Below are 15136 nucleotides of genomic sequence, written 5' to 3' on the forward strand. Positions count from 1 at the left end.
AGTGCTCATCTTTCAGCTTCAATTCAAAACTTTTCTTTTCCTTCACACCTTTTGATTTAGTACGTTGGCTTGAATGGTGGTGTGATGACAGTTGGAGCCATTTAGTGCTTAGTGCTTATTGTTTAGTTTTGGTTGTGGTTGTGGTGAGTCGCCCTAAGATGGTGTTATGATGGTGGGCAGGATATAAATAAATAGCCATATTGAAGAATATTAGTCCCATGCATTTAATTAAAATGAAACATGGGGTTATTTGGCTGAAAATATAACAGCTTCTGTGAAAGAGCAAGCGTGAATAGAAACAATTTGCCAAGGGCTCGGGCCTTTTAATTAGACACTTCATGGCTTGAGACTTAGACCCAGTCACCGTGGTTTGAGAGTGCCCAGCCCTCAGAGTCCACTTTAGGTGCAGAAGTGAAAGGATACACAACATTGGTCCACAGTAAAAAGCTTTTGGATTGGCCAGACAGAGCCTAACCTTCTGCTTTACCTGGACAACAGTGTGGTGCTGCATTTCAGAACCCAACTATCTCAGGTTTGTTCTGGCTTCCACCTCAACAATGGGGCTTTGCTCCCCCCCATCCCCCACCATCACCATTGCCTTTGCCTCTCAGCCCAACCAACCTAGAGTGGTTGCTCAAGATGAGCTGAGGTTCCTAGTCATTCCTTCTTCTTCTGCCACAGCTTACTTATTTGGAGAGGTCCGGTAAACAACCAACAGCCACAGGAAGAGGAGCAAGAGGGCTGGAGGTGGGTCCCCTGTGAAGCATCGATTGAGTCATGGGCCTTGGGATGTTTTCAGTGATGTTGTGGTGGTCGAATACCAACCTGGGATCCTGTGGGCTGAAGGGTGGTCTAGAAGTTCCCCATATTAATAAAACTTCTGCCACCAGCTCTGCACAAGATAACAGACTAGAGACCCTAAGCTGGAAGACTTTACATCCAGGTATGGTTGCCCAGCCTAACCTTGACGAAAATGAAATATGTCTGTGCATAGGAATGCCAAAACAAACCCATATATTCCAGAGAAATCACAGCTATTGACCTACGTGTCAGTGTTCCCAGGATAGGGGCTTTACAGACCCCACAGCCAAACTGCGTTCAGTTTATTTTTCTTTACCTGCATGCATGGGAACAAGGACTCCAGTATTTATTAAAAGCAATGGGCAATAAGTGATATTTAACCTTCATCTATATATTTTTGAAATTTAAGTCTGCCCAAACATTAATATAATAAAGCAATGATTCATTCTATCCATAGTAATGAAATTCAACATGTACTGTGTTCTGGCAAAGGAACCATAACTTTAGAATCCAACCCTCCTAACAATATCTGTCTGGTGATAACAATATATAGCCCTGAAGTGATGTCAGCTGAGAATGAAACAGAAATCTACTATATTTGTGCTGGTCTCAGGTTGGCTTTGTGTTTATTTTATAAATCAAATTCATGATACTCTTTCTTAGTCTTTATTAAGTTGGGGAAGGTGGATTTAGTTTGGATTTCAAGAAATTGTTCCTTTAAACACCCAAACACATGCACACAAGCCCGAATGGAAATAATACAAGCCAATAATAAATATTTGATATATCCCAAAAGAAAAGTTTTCTAGCCTTGGTGTATTGGGAACTATGCTATTACCAATGCTTAATCTGTCCTCCCTTTGTGAAACTTCTATTATCTAAACATGTATAAAATTATTAAAGACCACCATCTTGAACCTTAATCAGTGTCAGGGTGAATTTTAAATTACTGAACTATAGAGAGTGCTTGATTTGTTGGCACACCCTAGTATTGAAGAACCTCTATGGACTGAAACTGAAACAACTGCAACTTTCATACCTTAAATTAGGGTGAAAGCAAATCCTAGACTTTATTATTATTATTATTATTAATAATAATAATAATAATAATAATAATAATAGTAATAGTTACTTTCACTGGTATCTTCATTTTTACACATGCTTTCCCAAAATATACATATTTTTTAAACACTGGTTGGCTGGAGAACTACATTGCAAAATTCAGATACATGTGAATTTTAAAGAATAGCTGTGTTTCAGTTTGCATATTGTTTTGGAAAGTGTGGATTTGATAGATTTGGCCTTAATGCAGACTGAAGTGAATTCCTTCTCCATCCCTACTTGGAAAATAATCTCCACTTCACACAATGCTGCTTAGTTCCGAGCAAAATGCACAGATTCAATTCATCAAACACGTTGAATATTTGTTTAACAAAAGCCTTTTCTTCAGCCAGCTGAAATGCAAACCTCTAGTTTCTAATTCAAAATGCACATGCTCTTACAACTACATTTTACCATTCAGACTGCTAATCACGGTAGGAAGCCCATCAAAGGGAAAGCAAAGGATATCCAGCACATGCTTGATTCTTTTCCTCTCTTTCTCTTTCTTTATATTTAGACTCTTGCAGTTTACATTAGTGGTTTGTAATGTTAAAACCGAATTCTTGGTACTGTCGTTTGTTAAGGGTTGCTGGAGATTGCATCATGTTTGTGTCTGTGTGTGTGTAACTCTTTTTGTGTATCCTCCTCTTTTATTAAAAGCTGAGCTTTATGTTAAGATGAGATTTTCAGTGTGTTCACTGTTTACCCTGAGATAAAAGTTTCTACATTCCAAGCTGAAAAAACCTACTTTTAAATCAGATAGAAACTCACAAGCAGAAAACACTAACTTTCACCCTGTTATTCATTGCATACCATTCATCTGTTGGCATTTGCTCAGCAAAAAATATCGAGGCCCATAGCTCTGTTTTCTCCACCTCACCTAGAAGCATCAAACTTATCATTGATTTACAACAGGTCCTTCCATCATCAGCTGGCTAATAGGCTGTTGTGGAAGTCCCAAGAGACTGACAAAGGAAATATGAGCAGAAGGTAATTGCTACAACTGGAATCACATTCCACTTCAGAAGCATCTTAACATCATTCTCAGATGTGTGAATAATCCATTAGTGACCCAAGGGATCATTCACTGGCATAGAATGCTTCCTTTCTAAGAGGATGCTACCTTGCATTTTGCTCTCTATATAATAAAAATGTAAGAATGTCATCACAAAGCCTTCATTGGAGGATCTGTAGTGGATTTTGAATTTTGCAAAATCTGGATTTGCATGAAGTCACAGTTGGGTAGGGAAGTAAAAATGAAGGCACAGCATCAGTCACTATGGCATGGGAGCAGGAAGGTAGAGAGAAATTTAAACAACAGTAGGAGGTTCAGGAAAGCAGGAATGGAGGTCATTGAGATGAAAACAGTAGTTTTAAACTACAGTGAGGGTTAAATAAAGCTTAGGCAGAGAAATACTGAAGGGGGAGTGTTCATGTTAAACAATGGCAGAGATTTGAGTAGAGCTAGCTGGGAGTAACATTTGAGGAGGGAATTAGCAGTTCAAAATGAAGTTTGAGTACAGCAAGATGGGAGTTTGGAAAGGCTCTGAGTTGTACCCATCTTTACTATTTCTCCTGGTTAAAAGTGGTTGGTTTTTTGTTTTTGTTTTTGTTTTACAAAAAAATCTTTTTTAAGATTAAAAAAGGATGTGTACAAAAAATGGAAAAGGGGGGAAACCACCAAAGAGGAACTCAAACAAATAGCCAGCACGTGTAGACACAAAGTCAGAAAAGCTAAAGCACAGAATGAACTCAGGCTTGCTAGAGAGGTTAAAAGCAACAAAAAAGGCTTTTATGGGTATGTTCGTAGCAAAAGGAAGAAGAAAGAAACAGTGGGGTCACTCAGAGGAGAAGATGGTGAAATGCAAACAGGGGACACAGAAAGGGCTGAACTCCTCAATGCCTTCTTTGCCTCAGTCTTCTCCAATAAAGAAAACAATGCCCGACCTGAAGAATTTGGAGCAAATGATTCAGCAGAGGAAACACAGCCCAGAATAACTAAGGAGATAGTACAAGAATACTTGGCTAGTTTAGATGTATTCAAGTCTCCAGGGCCAGATGAACTGCATCCAAGAGTATTAAAAGAACTGGCAGATGTGATCTCAGAACCACTGGCAGTCATCTTTGAGAATTCCTGGAGAACAGGCGAAGTCCCGGCAGACTGGAGGAGGGCAAATGTTGTCCCTATTTTCAAAAAGGGGAAAAGAGAGGACCCAAATAATTACCTCCCAGTCAGTCTGACATCAATACCAGGGAAGATTCTGGAGCAGATCGTTAAGCAAACAGTCTGTGAGCACCTAGAAAGGAATACTGTGATCACCAATAGTCAGCATGGATTTCTGAAAAATAAGTCATGTCAGACTAACCTGATCTCATTTTTTGACAGAATTACAAGGCTGGTAGATGAAGGGAACGCAGTGGATGTAGCCTACCTTGATTTCATCAAGGCATTTGACAAGGTGCCCCATGATATTCTTGTAAAGAAGCTGGTAAAATGCGGACTTGACTATGCTACCACTCAGTGGATTTGTAACTGGCTGACTGACCGAACCCAAAGGGTCTCATCAATGGTTCCTCATCATCCTGGAGAAGAGTGACTAGTGGGGTGCCACAGGGTTCTGTCTTGGGCCCGGTATTATTCAACATCTTTATCAACGACTTGGATGATGGACTCAAGGGCATCCTGATCAAATTTGCAGGTGACACCAAACTGGGAGGGGTGGCTAACACCCCAGAGGACAGGATCACACTTCAAAATGACCTTGACAGATTAGAGAACTGGGCCAAAACAAACAAGATGAATTTTAACAGGGAGAAATGTAAAGTATTGCACTTGGGCAAAAAAAATGAGAGGCACAAATACAAGATGGGTGACACCTGGCTTGAGAGTAGTACATGTGAAAAGGATCTAGGAGTCTTGGTTGACCACAAACTTGACATGAGCCATCAGTGTGACGCGGCAGCTAAAAAAGCCAATGCGATTCTGGGCTGCATCAATAGGAGTATAGCATCTAGATCAAGGGAAGTAATAGTGCCACTGTATTCTGCTCTGGTCAGACCTCACCTGGAGTACTGTGTCCAGTTCTGGGCACCACAGTTCAAGAAGGACACTGACAAACTGGAACGTGTCCAGAGGAGGGCAACCAAAATGGTCAAAGGCCTGGAAACGATGCCTTATGAGGAACAGCTAAGGGAGCTGGGCATGTTTAGCCTGGAGAAGAGGAGGTTAAGGGGTGATATGATAGCCATGTTCAAATATATAAAAGGATGTCACATAGAGGAGGGAGAAAGGTTGTTTTCTGCTGCTCCAGAGAAGCGGACATGGAGCAATGGTTCCAAACTACAAGAAAAAAGATTCCACCTGAACATTAGGAAGAACTTCCTGACAGTAAGAGCTGTTTGACAGTGGAATTTGCTGCCAAGGAGTGTGGTGGAGTCTCCTTCTTTGGAGGTCTTTAAGCAGAAGCTTGACAACCATATGTCAGGAGTGCTCTGATGGTGTTTCCTGCTTGGCAGGGGGTTGGACTCGATGGCCCTTGTGGTCTCTTCCAACTCTATGATTCTATGATTCTAATCCTTTTGTTTGCCTCCATCCTTGCTTTACGTCCCTACTTGGTTGGATTCAGTCTGCAGACAAAAAACATATACCAACATGCATTCATTTTAATACCTTCACTATGACAAACAGCAGGTGTGGGGAACACTTTTCAGCCTGAGGGCTGCAGTCCCTCCTGGGCAACCTTTCAGGAGTCATATGATGGGGGGGGGGGGAGGCAAAAGTGGACAAATCAACTAATGCTAATTATGCCTTTGTACAGTAGACTAGTATGTATACACGCTCACATATCCCTCTTTATCCTCCTTTAATGGAAGGCAAGAGGCATTTTCAGAGTTCAGTGACATAGTCCAGCCAAGCTAAAACACACAAGGAGGGTGTGCAGCAGGGGCGGTGAATGGCCTGTCCTGTCCTGGTGAAAGGAGATGCAGCCAGGGACAGAATGCGGTATAAAGTCCCATGGTATAGCTAGCGAGGCTTGGAAGTCCACCTTTGGCCCCTGGGGCCTGAGGTTCTCCACCCCGACACAGAGAGTAGGAACTGAACATGGCAAGCCAACTAGAGATGCCCATTTCCCTTACAGCATAGGACTCACATAACACACATATAGACATGTCTTATGGTAGTTTAGAGGTGAACAGATTTATTATAGCATATTGTGGTATAAGCCACAACAAACATATGCATCTCTAATGTTCCCAAAGACTCCATGTTTTGATTTTTGTAAGAGACTAATACAAATGCTTCTCAGGAATTTGATGCACACACATACAGAAGCCATTGGCTCCACACAAAATTTCCCTCCAGAAATTATTATCTCTGTGCGGAATCCAGTCCACTAACCACCGCAGCCACTTAAGAGAAGAACCATCTAATAAATAGCAAGGTTTCTGTCTTGGCAACCCAAGTGGTAGCAAACCAGTCTCGTGTCACTGATCTCATTTTATGCATTTGGCCATGCAGATGGCCGCAGTGACCTAACAGTCACTTACACTTCCTGTTCATCTTCTCAGTTTGGACAGAGTATGCGAGGCTGAGTTCTCAAAGGCGTAGCCAAGAAACTGTCTCCCGATGGTTCCTCTTCTTTAGACACATTGTGTGCCACTTTCCTCTCTGAGGCTCACATGGGATATTATGCAACATCAGCAATAAAACAAAAACAAGAAATGTAGGGCAATGTTCAGTTGGCCGTTGAGCACGATACACAGTTGCTAAGTGACTATTTCAGCTGAAGAATCAAGAGTGACTTACTCTGCAGCACTGATAACCAACGTGGGGCGCTCCAGCTGTTGTGGGATTCCAACTCCCTAAGACAGCATAGCCTCAGCCAGTACAGCCAGTGGCCAGGGATGACAGGAGTTGTAATCCTACAACATTTGGAGGACACCACATTGTCTAACTCCGCCTTGCTGCCTAGTAGAAGATGGCAGTGATGGCTGTTAAATAAAATAGCCATGCTGCTTCATTATTGTTTTTTAACATGTGCTAGGCATTTATGAACATGGCAATCCAAGAATTTGGGTTTATTCTGATGATAATCAACTAACAGTTTAGTTACACTAAATCTGGGCAATTCTTTTCCTCCGCCCTTGAAATTCTGTGCGGTCACCAGCATCCAAAGAATCTCAACCTTCATTTTCCTTTTTCTTTTTTAAAAAGAGGGTGGAAAATAGGCTTAGCTTCCATAGTTGCATGGTCAAAATTGTTAGGGCTTAGAAACCAGGAGGCAAGAAAAAGGAGCCCAAATCAATTGGTTTTCATGTATTAAGGTTACCAAGACTTCTTTTTGCCACAGTTAGTTTTTGTTTACGCATCTTGCATTTTCAGGATCATTGAATAAGCACAGCAGAACCTTCCATGGAGGTCATTGAAACAATACAAAAATTATGATATTATAACAATGAGATGCAGTCTTTTAGCCCATGCTGTACCTTTGCTTAACAAAGGTAGTAAAAAAGGTTCTATTGATGCTGGCTGTTGTACGGACCTTTTGGTGATTTCTAATGGCTATGCCTGGCACAAAAAAGTGTTTGTGTATGTGTGTGTTTGTGTAGAGGAACATTTTTCTTCCATGCTTTGTTACATTCTGCCTGCTTAGATTGCTGGAATTAATGGTGGATTCCTGCAACATGGAACAGATAAAGACAGACTACCTAGACAATGCCAGCTGGCTGAGAAGTCCTGTTGGCTTCAACTACAGAAAGGAAGTTTCTAGTCCTGGCTTTCCTGGCTGGAGGAGATGCTAAGCAGCAGCCATCTGCAAGAAGAAGGGGTGACATGAGAGCATAGCTTTGATAAGTCATGCCAAATGACCTGCCCCTTATGAAATCGAAGCCAGAAAATAATCTGAGGCCCTCTGAGAAAATTCTAATGACAAGGATCTTAAGTTCAGTTCCTCTGGATTTATTTCTTTGGTGGTTTCCTGAAAACATAAAATATCCTGTGACTTCAACAAGCTTTTACACAGTCCCTGAAGTACAACTTCCAAAGATTGGTTATGTGGTTTTTGCCTTTCCCAAATCTACAGCTAATCAAAGGAAATCTCCAACATGCCATTATAAACTCTGGTCCTGTCTTTTGGACACATGTGCTAGCATGCAACCCCCCCCCGAACACTGAGGTTCTAAGTGCAGCAACTACCTCCATAAATTGTTTCCAGTACCAAGGTTCAGTGGGTAAGTACTTCTCCTGGATCATTATATTTAGAGGACTGAGAAGCAAATCTATGCCCCAGTGACCTCTGTCAAATTTAACAACAGAGCAAGTCTCATTGATTTCTTATAGATAAATTTTTGTTTAGCAGTCAAGCGGTGCATAAATTTTATGAAATTAATAATAGCCTACACATATGCCTCATGTGCCCCTTCATGGATCACTGCCATGCCGTGGTGAAGGGGCTTGAATAACTCAGAGAAGCTATGAACTATGCCGAGCAGGGCACCCAAGATGAACAGGTCATAGTGGAGAGTTTTGACCAAACGTGATCCACCTGGAGGAGGAACCGGCAAGCCACTCCAGTATCCCTGCCAAGAAAACTCCATGGACAAAGACAACAGGCATATAAAAGTTATGACACTGGAAGATGAGCCCCTCAGGTCGGAAGGTGTCCAACATGCTACTGGGGAAGAGCGGAGGACAAGTACAAGTAGATCCAGAGCTGATGAAGCGGCTGGGCCAAAGCCGAAAGGACGCTCAGTTGCGGATATGCATGGAAGCGAAAGGAAAGTCCAATGCTGTAAAGAAAAATATTGCATAGGAACCTGGAATGTAAGAACCATGAACCTGGGTAAGTTGGATGTGGTCAAAAATGAGATGGCAAGAATAAATATTGACATCCTGGGCATCAGTGAACTAAAATGGACGGGAATGGGCGAATTCAGTTCGGATGACCATCATATCTACTACTGTGGGCAAGAAACCCGTAAAAGAAATGGAGTGGCCCTCATAGTCAACAAAAGAGTGGCGAAAGCTGTACTGGGATGCAATCCCAAAAATGATAGAATGATCTCGATACGAATCCAAGGCAGACCTTTTAACATCACAGTAATCCAAGTTTATGCACCAACTACTGCTGCTGAAGAAACTGAAATTGACAAATTCTATGAAGACTTACAAGACCTTATAGAAGTGACACCAAAGAAGGATGTTCTTCTCATTATAGGGGATTGGAATGCTAAAGTAGGGAATCAAGAGATAAAAGGAACAACTGGTAAGTTTGGCCTTGGAGATCAAAACGAAGCAGGGCAAAGGCTAATAGAGTTCTGTCAAGAGAACAAACTGGTCATCACAAACACACTTTTCCAACAACACAAGAGACGACTCTACACGTGGACATCACCAGATGGGCAGCATCGTAATCAGATTGATTATATTCTCTGCAGCCAAAGATGGAGAAGCTCTATGCAGTCAGCAAAAACAAGACCTGGAGCTGACTGTGGCTCAGATCATCAGCTTCTTATAGCAAAATTCAAGCTTAAACTGAAGAAAGTAGGAAAAACCACTGGGCCGGTAAGATACAATCTGAATCAAATCCCTTATGAATACACAGTGGAAGTGAGGAACAGGTTTAAGGATTTAGATTTGTTGGACAGAGTGCCTGAAGAACTATGGGTGGAGGCTCGCAACATTATACAGGAGGCAGCAACAAAAACCATCCCAATGAAAAGGAAATGCAAGAAAGCAAAGTGGCTGTCCAATGAGGCCTTACAAATAGCAGGGGAGAGAAGGCAAGCAAAATGTGAGGGAGATAGTGAAAGATACAGGAAATTGAATGCAGATTTCCAAAAAATAGCAAGGAGAGACAAGAAGGCCTTCTTAAACGAGCAATGCAAAGAAATAGAGGAAAACAACAGAATGGGAAGAACCAGAGATCTGTTCAAGAAAATTGGAGATATGAAAGGAACATTTCGTACAAAGATTACCATAATAAAGGACAAAAGTGGTAAGGACCTAACAGAAGCAGAAGACATCAAGAAGAGGTGGCAAGAATACACAGAGGAATTATACCAGAAAGATATGGATGGCTCGTACACCCCAGGTAGTGTGGTTGCTGACCTTGAGCCAGACATCTGGAAAGTGAAGTCAAATGGGCCTTAGAAAGCATTGCTAATAACAAGCCCAGTGGAAGTGATGATATTCCAGCTGAACTATTTAAAATTTTAAAAGATGATGCTGTTAAGGTGCTACACTCAATATGCCAGCAAATTTGGAAAACTCAGCAGTGGCCAGAGGATTGGAGAAGATCAGTCTACATCCCAATCCCAAAGAAGGGCAGTGCCAAAGAATGCTCCAACTACCGCACAATTGCACTCATTTCACACGCTAGCAAGGTTATGCTTAAAATTCTACAAGGCAGGCTTAAGCAGTATGTGGACCGAGAACTCCCAGAAGTGCAAGCTGGATTTCGAAGGGGCAGAGGAACCAGAGACCAAATTGCAAACATGCGCTGGATTATGGAGAAAGCTAGAGAGTTCCAGAAAGACATCTACTTCTGCTTCATTGACTATGCAAAAGCCTTTGACTGTGTCGACCACAGCAAACTATGGCAAGTTCTTAAAGAAATGGGAGTGCCTGATCACCTCATCTGTCTCCTGAGAAATCTCTATGTGGGACAAGAAGCTACAGTTAGAACTGGATATGGAACAACTGATTGGTTCAAAATTGGGAAAGGAGTACGGCAAGGCTGCATATTGTCTCCCTGCTTATTTAACTTATATGCAGAATTCATCATGCGAAAGGCAGGGCTGGATGAATCCCAAGCCGGAATTAAGATTGCCGGAAGAAATATCAACAACCTCAGATATGCAGATGACACAACCTTGATGGCAGAAAGTGAGGAGGAATTAAAGAACCTTTTAATGAGGGTGAAAGAGGAGAGCGCAAAATATGGTCAGATGCTCAACATCAAAAAAACGAAGATCATGGCCACTGGTCCCATCACCTCCTGGCAAATAGAAGGGGAAGAAATGGAGGCATTGAGAGATTTTACATTCTTGGGCTCCATGATCACTGCAGATGGTGACAGCAGTCACGAAATTAAAAGACGCCTGCTCCTTGGGAGAAAGGCGATGGCAAACCTAGACAGCGTCTTAAAAAGCAGAGACATCACCTTGGCAACAAAGGTCCGTATAGTTAAAGCCATGGTTTTCCCAGTAGTGATGTATGGAAGTGAGAGCTGGACCATCAAGAAGGCTGATCGCCAAAGAATTGATGCTTTTGAATTATGGTGCTGGAGGAGACTCTTGAGAGTCCCATGGACCGCAAGAAGATCAAACGTATCCATTCTTAAGGAAATCAGTCCTGAGTGCTCACTGGAAGGACAGATCGTGAAGCTGAGGCTTCAATACTTTGGCCACCTCATGAGAAGAGAAGACTCCCTGGAAAAGACCCTGATGTTGGGAAAGATGGAGGGCACAAGGAGAAGGGGACGACAGAGGACAAGATGGTTGGACAGTGTTCTCGAAGCTACAAACATGAGTCTGCCCAAACTGTGGGAGGCAGTGGAAGACAGGAGTGCCTGGCGTGCTCTGGTCCATGGGGTCACGAAGAGTCGGACACGACTAAACGACTAAACAACAACAACAACATGCCTCATGTGGCGTAGTACATAAGATTTTTTATTTTATTTTTAATTTTACAATGAGGCAGTGTATAAATTGTAATGAAATAAATAAATAATAAACCAAATGGCACTCAAGGCAGTTTACATAATCCATTAAGTTCATTAAATACCTTCAAAATAAAACCAACAGTAAATCTCCATTTAGTACAATTTTCAGAGGAGCCTTACAGCTGGAGAAGTGGGAGAGAATTTTGTTTTTGTTTTTTTAAAAAAACAACTTTCCCCATGTGTGGGTAGTAGGCACAACCGAAAGTGACATTCCTAGCTTGTTTTTTTTTAAAAAAAGGACATTTAAATAAAGGAGTGGAATGAATTCACAGTGAACTTTTGTGAGTGTGTATGGTTAGATTACTGACATCACTTCAGCAGAAGTGTAGATGGCCTAAGAGAAGATGTCAGATATCAACTGTTTTCTATTATAAACTGGCTCCTGACTTGGGAAATACAATGATAACATCTGAATTGCACATTTACTACTCAAGCCCCAGTGTCCAGTCATGTTTACAAATAAATCTGGAGCTTGTTCTTTACAAGCAGTGACCCAATTGTCACTTACAAGAGAAACATATGTGGGTGGAAAATGTCCCTATGGCCATCGTGTCACTGTCACCATTGAGTTTTGATGTGGGAAGTGAGGTCTTCAGTACTTAATTGCTGAAAATTTAAAGCAACTTGCATCAGCCCCAACCAGGATGGTGAATGGCTTGGGATGATGGTCACTCTAGTCCATCAACATTGCAGTGGGGATGCAGGTTAGTTAGTTGGAGCTACGACACAGTAACTTGGCTGAAGGACTATATTGCAAAATTTGGACAAGGTTAAATTTTGAAGGATAGCTGCATTTTTTGGACGAGGTGTTGTCGTTGTTTAGTCGTTTAGTCGTGTCCGACTCTTTGTGACCCCATGGACCAGAGCACGCCAGGCACTTCTGTCTTCCACTGCCTCCCGCAGTTGGGTCTTTTCCAGGGAGTCTTCTTTTCTCATGAGGTGGCCAAAGTATTGGAGCCTCAGCTTCACGATCTGTCCTTCCAGTGAGCACTCAAAAACTTACTGAAAACAAAAACTTACTGAAACAAACCAGGGTTTGAAGCTGGATTTGTTTCAGTAAATCGTGATTAAGATTTGCCATAATTTAGTGTTAGGACATAGTGTTAAATTGCTTTTATTAGTAATAATAATAAAGGTAGCAGAGTTTCTTGTTTCCTCCTTGCAACTGCACCAAAGAGAGAAAGGGAACACATGAACCCCAAAGTTTGCCTAGGCTCAGTCTTGTAACATAAAGCCATAATCTATCATTATGTCAAAGTACAGTTTGCAAGTTCCCAAGAAAGAAGAGTCCTGAGATACCGATTTTGCTGAAGAGAATCTGCAGTCCCATTTTAGGACTGTAGGAACATATGCATCCATAGGGTTTGGCTGCTAAGGAGGACAGTGTAAATTTTGAGGAGACATTGCTGAACCCTGGACAAAGGCCCTTTGTGTGATGAACTGCTAATCCTTGAGTGACACCAAATGTGAATAGCATTGTGAAGAATGCTGCCAGGTATGCTGTTGAAGGAATTCATGGCAGGAAGGTGTGAGGAGAAGAAGAGAGCTCACTGCCTCTCTCAGGCCTTCCCATGTTGGTGATCTGCCTGGAAGGTGAGGGGCACAGGAGCCAGCAGAGGGACATTTTGGATGCTCTGATGAGAGGTTAGAGGAACCGTGGGTGGAGAAGCAGTGGTGGGTCCCAAGGCTCATTAAACGAGAGAGACATTGGAGAAATAGAAAATGAGTGCAAAGCAGCAGAGTAAGTGAGAGGGTGTGATTGCGGATGAAAAGAGAGAGGAGAGAAAGTTGCAAGGTGATGCATGGATGTGTGAAGGTATGAAAGGCTGAAGATTCAAGAGAAATGGGACTGAGAGAGAGAAAACCAGAATGTGCTTTTAGTAGTAGATGTATATGGGAAGAAACACGAAAATGAAAGCTAGACGTGTGTATGGGGGAGGGGTGAGGGGACCAGGCTACTAGGGTAGCAGGGAAGGAGAAGTCTGCTGAGTCAAGCATAGAGCTGGAGGAGAGATAAATTTAAAAGACAGGGAAATTTCAGGAGTGTGAAAGAATCCCAAGTGTGTTTGTTAACCAGTGCTTTCCCCCCTGGAGGTACTGAAGGGTATGCAGTTCCGACGCCCTTTTCCTAGAAGAAAAGCACTGGTGATAATGAAAGGGAAGACATCCAGCGAAAGGCTAATTGCCCAGTACTTCCTTCCTGGGAGAAAACAGGCAAAGGCAGGAGGATGTTGAAGATTCCAGGGGTTAATGGTAGGCCATAGACTAGAAAAACATAGAACATCTGATGCAGAGGGTGTCCTATGATGAAGAGAACCTCTAGTATGAAAGAGTGAAGGTTTCAGCAGGAATCTCATGCATAGAGATGTGCAAGGGATTTGGGGGACATGTGGGACTCAAAGAGGAATAAACCTCATGTAAGGACGCAGGTGGCGCTGTGGGTTAAAGCCTCAGCGCCTAGGACTTGCCGATCGAAAGGTCGGCGGTTCGAATCCCTGCGGCGGGGTGCGCTCCCGCTGCTCGGTCCCAGCGCCTGCCAACCTAGCAGTTCGAAAGCACCTCCGGGTGAAAGTAGATAAATAGGGACCGCTTACCAGCGGGAAGGTAAACGGCGTTTCCGTGTGCGGCTCTGGCTCGCCAGAGCAGCGATATCACGCTGGCCACGTGACCCGGAAGTGTCTCCGGACAGCGCCGGCCCCTGGCCTCTTAAGTGAGATGGGCGCACAACCCCAGAGTCTGTCAAGACTGGCCCGTATGGGCAGGGGTACCTTTACCTTTACCTTTAAGGTTTAACTGGAAGCACGTAGGTAGCTCATGAAGCATGACATTACCAAAGACTTTCTGGTGTGTGTGCATGGAAAAATAAATATCTTAAATTGCAGACATGCAAACAAATGCTGCGGGTTCTTCAGTTATTAGGCGCAGGGCAGATTTTGCAATACTTCTTCACAGAAGAGGAGCTTCGATTTGCTGCTTCTTCTTGAGGCATTATGCTGCTCACCTGAGTGGTTAATTCTCCTGTCTGACTAACTTCTGTAACATGACTGCTATGCATGCTGTAAAACAGCACAGAAGACACCACTGGATGTACTGGAAGGGAACTGCACTGTGGCATAGTTAGTTTTATTATTTCACAATCTTTGCCCTCAATCTTCTTTTTCTTGTCATTTTTAAAATCACTTTTCTTTCTTTCTTGGCAACACAGCTATTTCCAGTCATAACTAACTATAAATCATTCTATGCCAGTATTTTAGGGAACCCCAGAGATCAGGGATTACCACATTATAACCCGGGATGTTACAAATTATTCCTGTAAAATGGAAAGCATACACATTTGGCATTTCTGTGGTATTCCCTGGCAAATTCTCCAATGGTAAACTAAGACCAGTGGATTGTTAACTTGTAAAATAACAATATTTAGAAGTCTGTAGTTGGATTGGGTGACTTCCAGAAGAAACCACGTATTCTAGTTTTATATCTCCTGCACCCAAACCCACAAAGAAGAAATA

The sequence above is a fragment of the Podarcis cretensis genome (assembly GCF_951804945.1).
Source record: "Podarcis cretensis genome assembly, chromosome: 10".
In the NCBI taxonomy this organism is placed as follows: domain Eukaryota; kingdom Metazoa; phylum Chordata; class Lepidosauria; order Squamata; family Lacertidae; genus Podarcis; species Podarcis cretensis.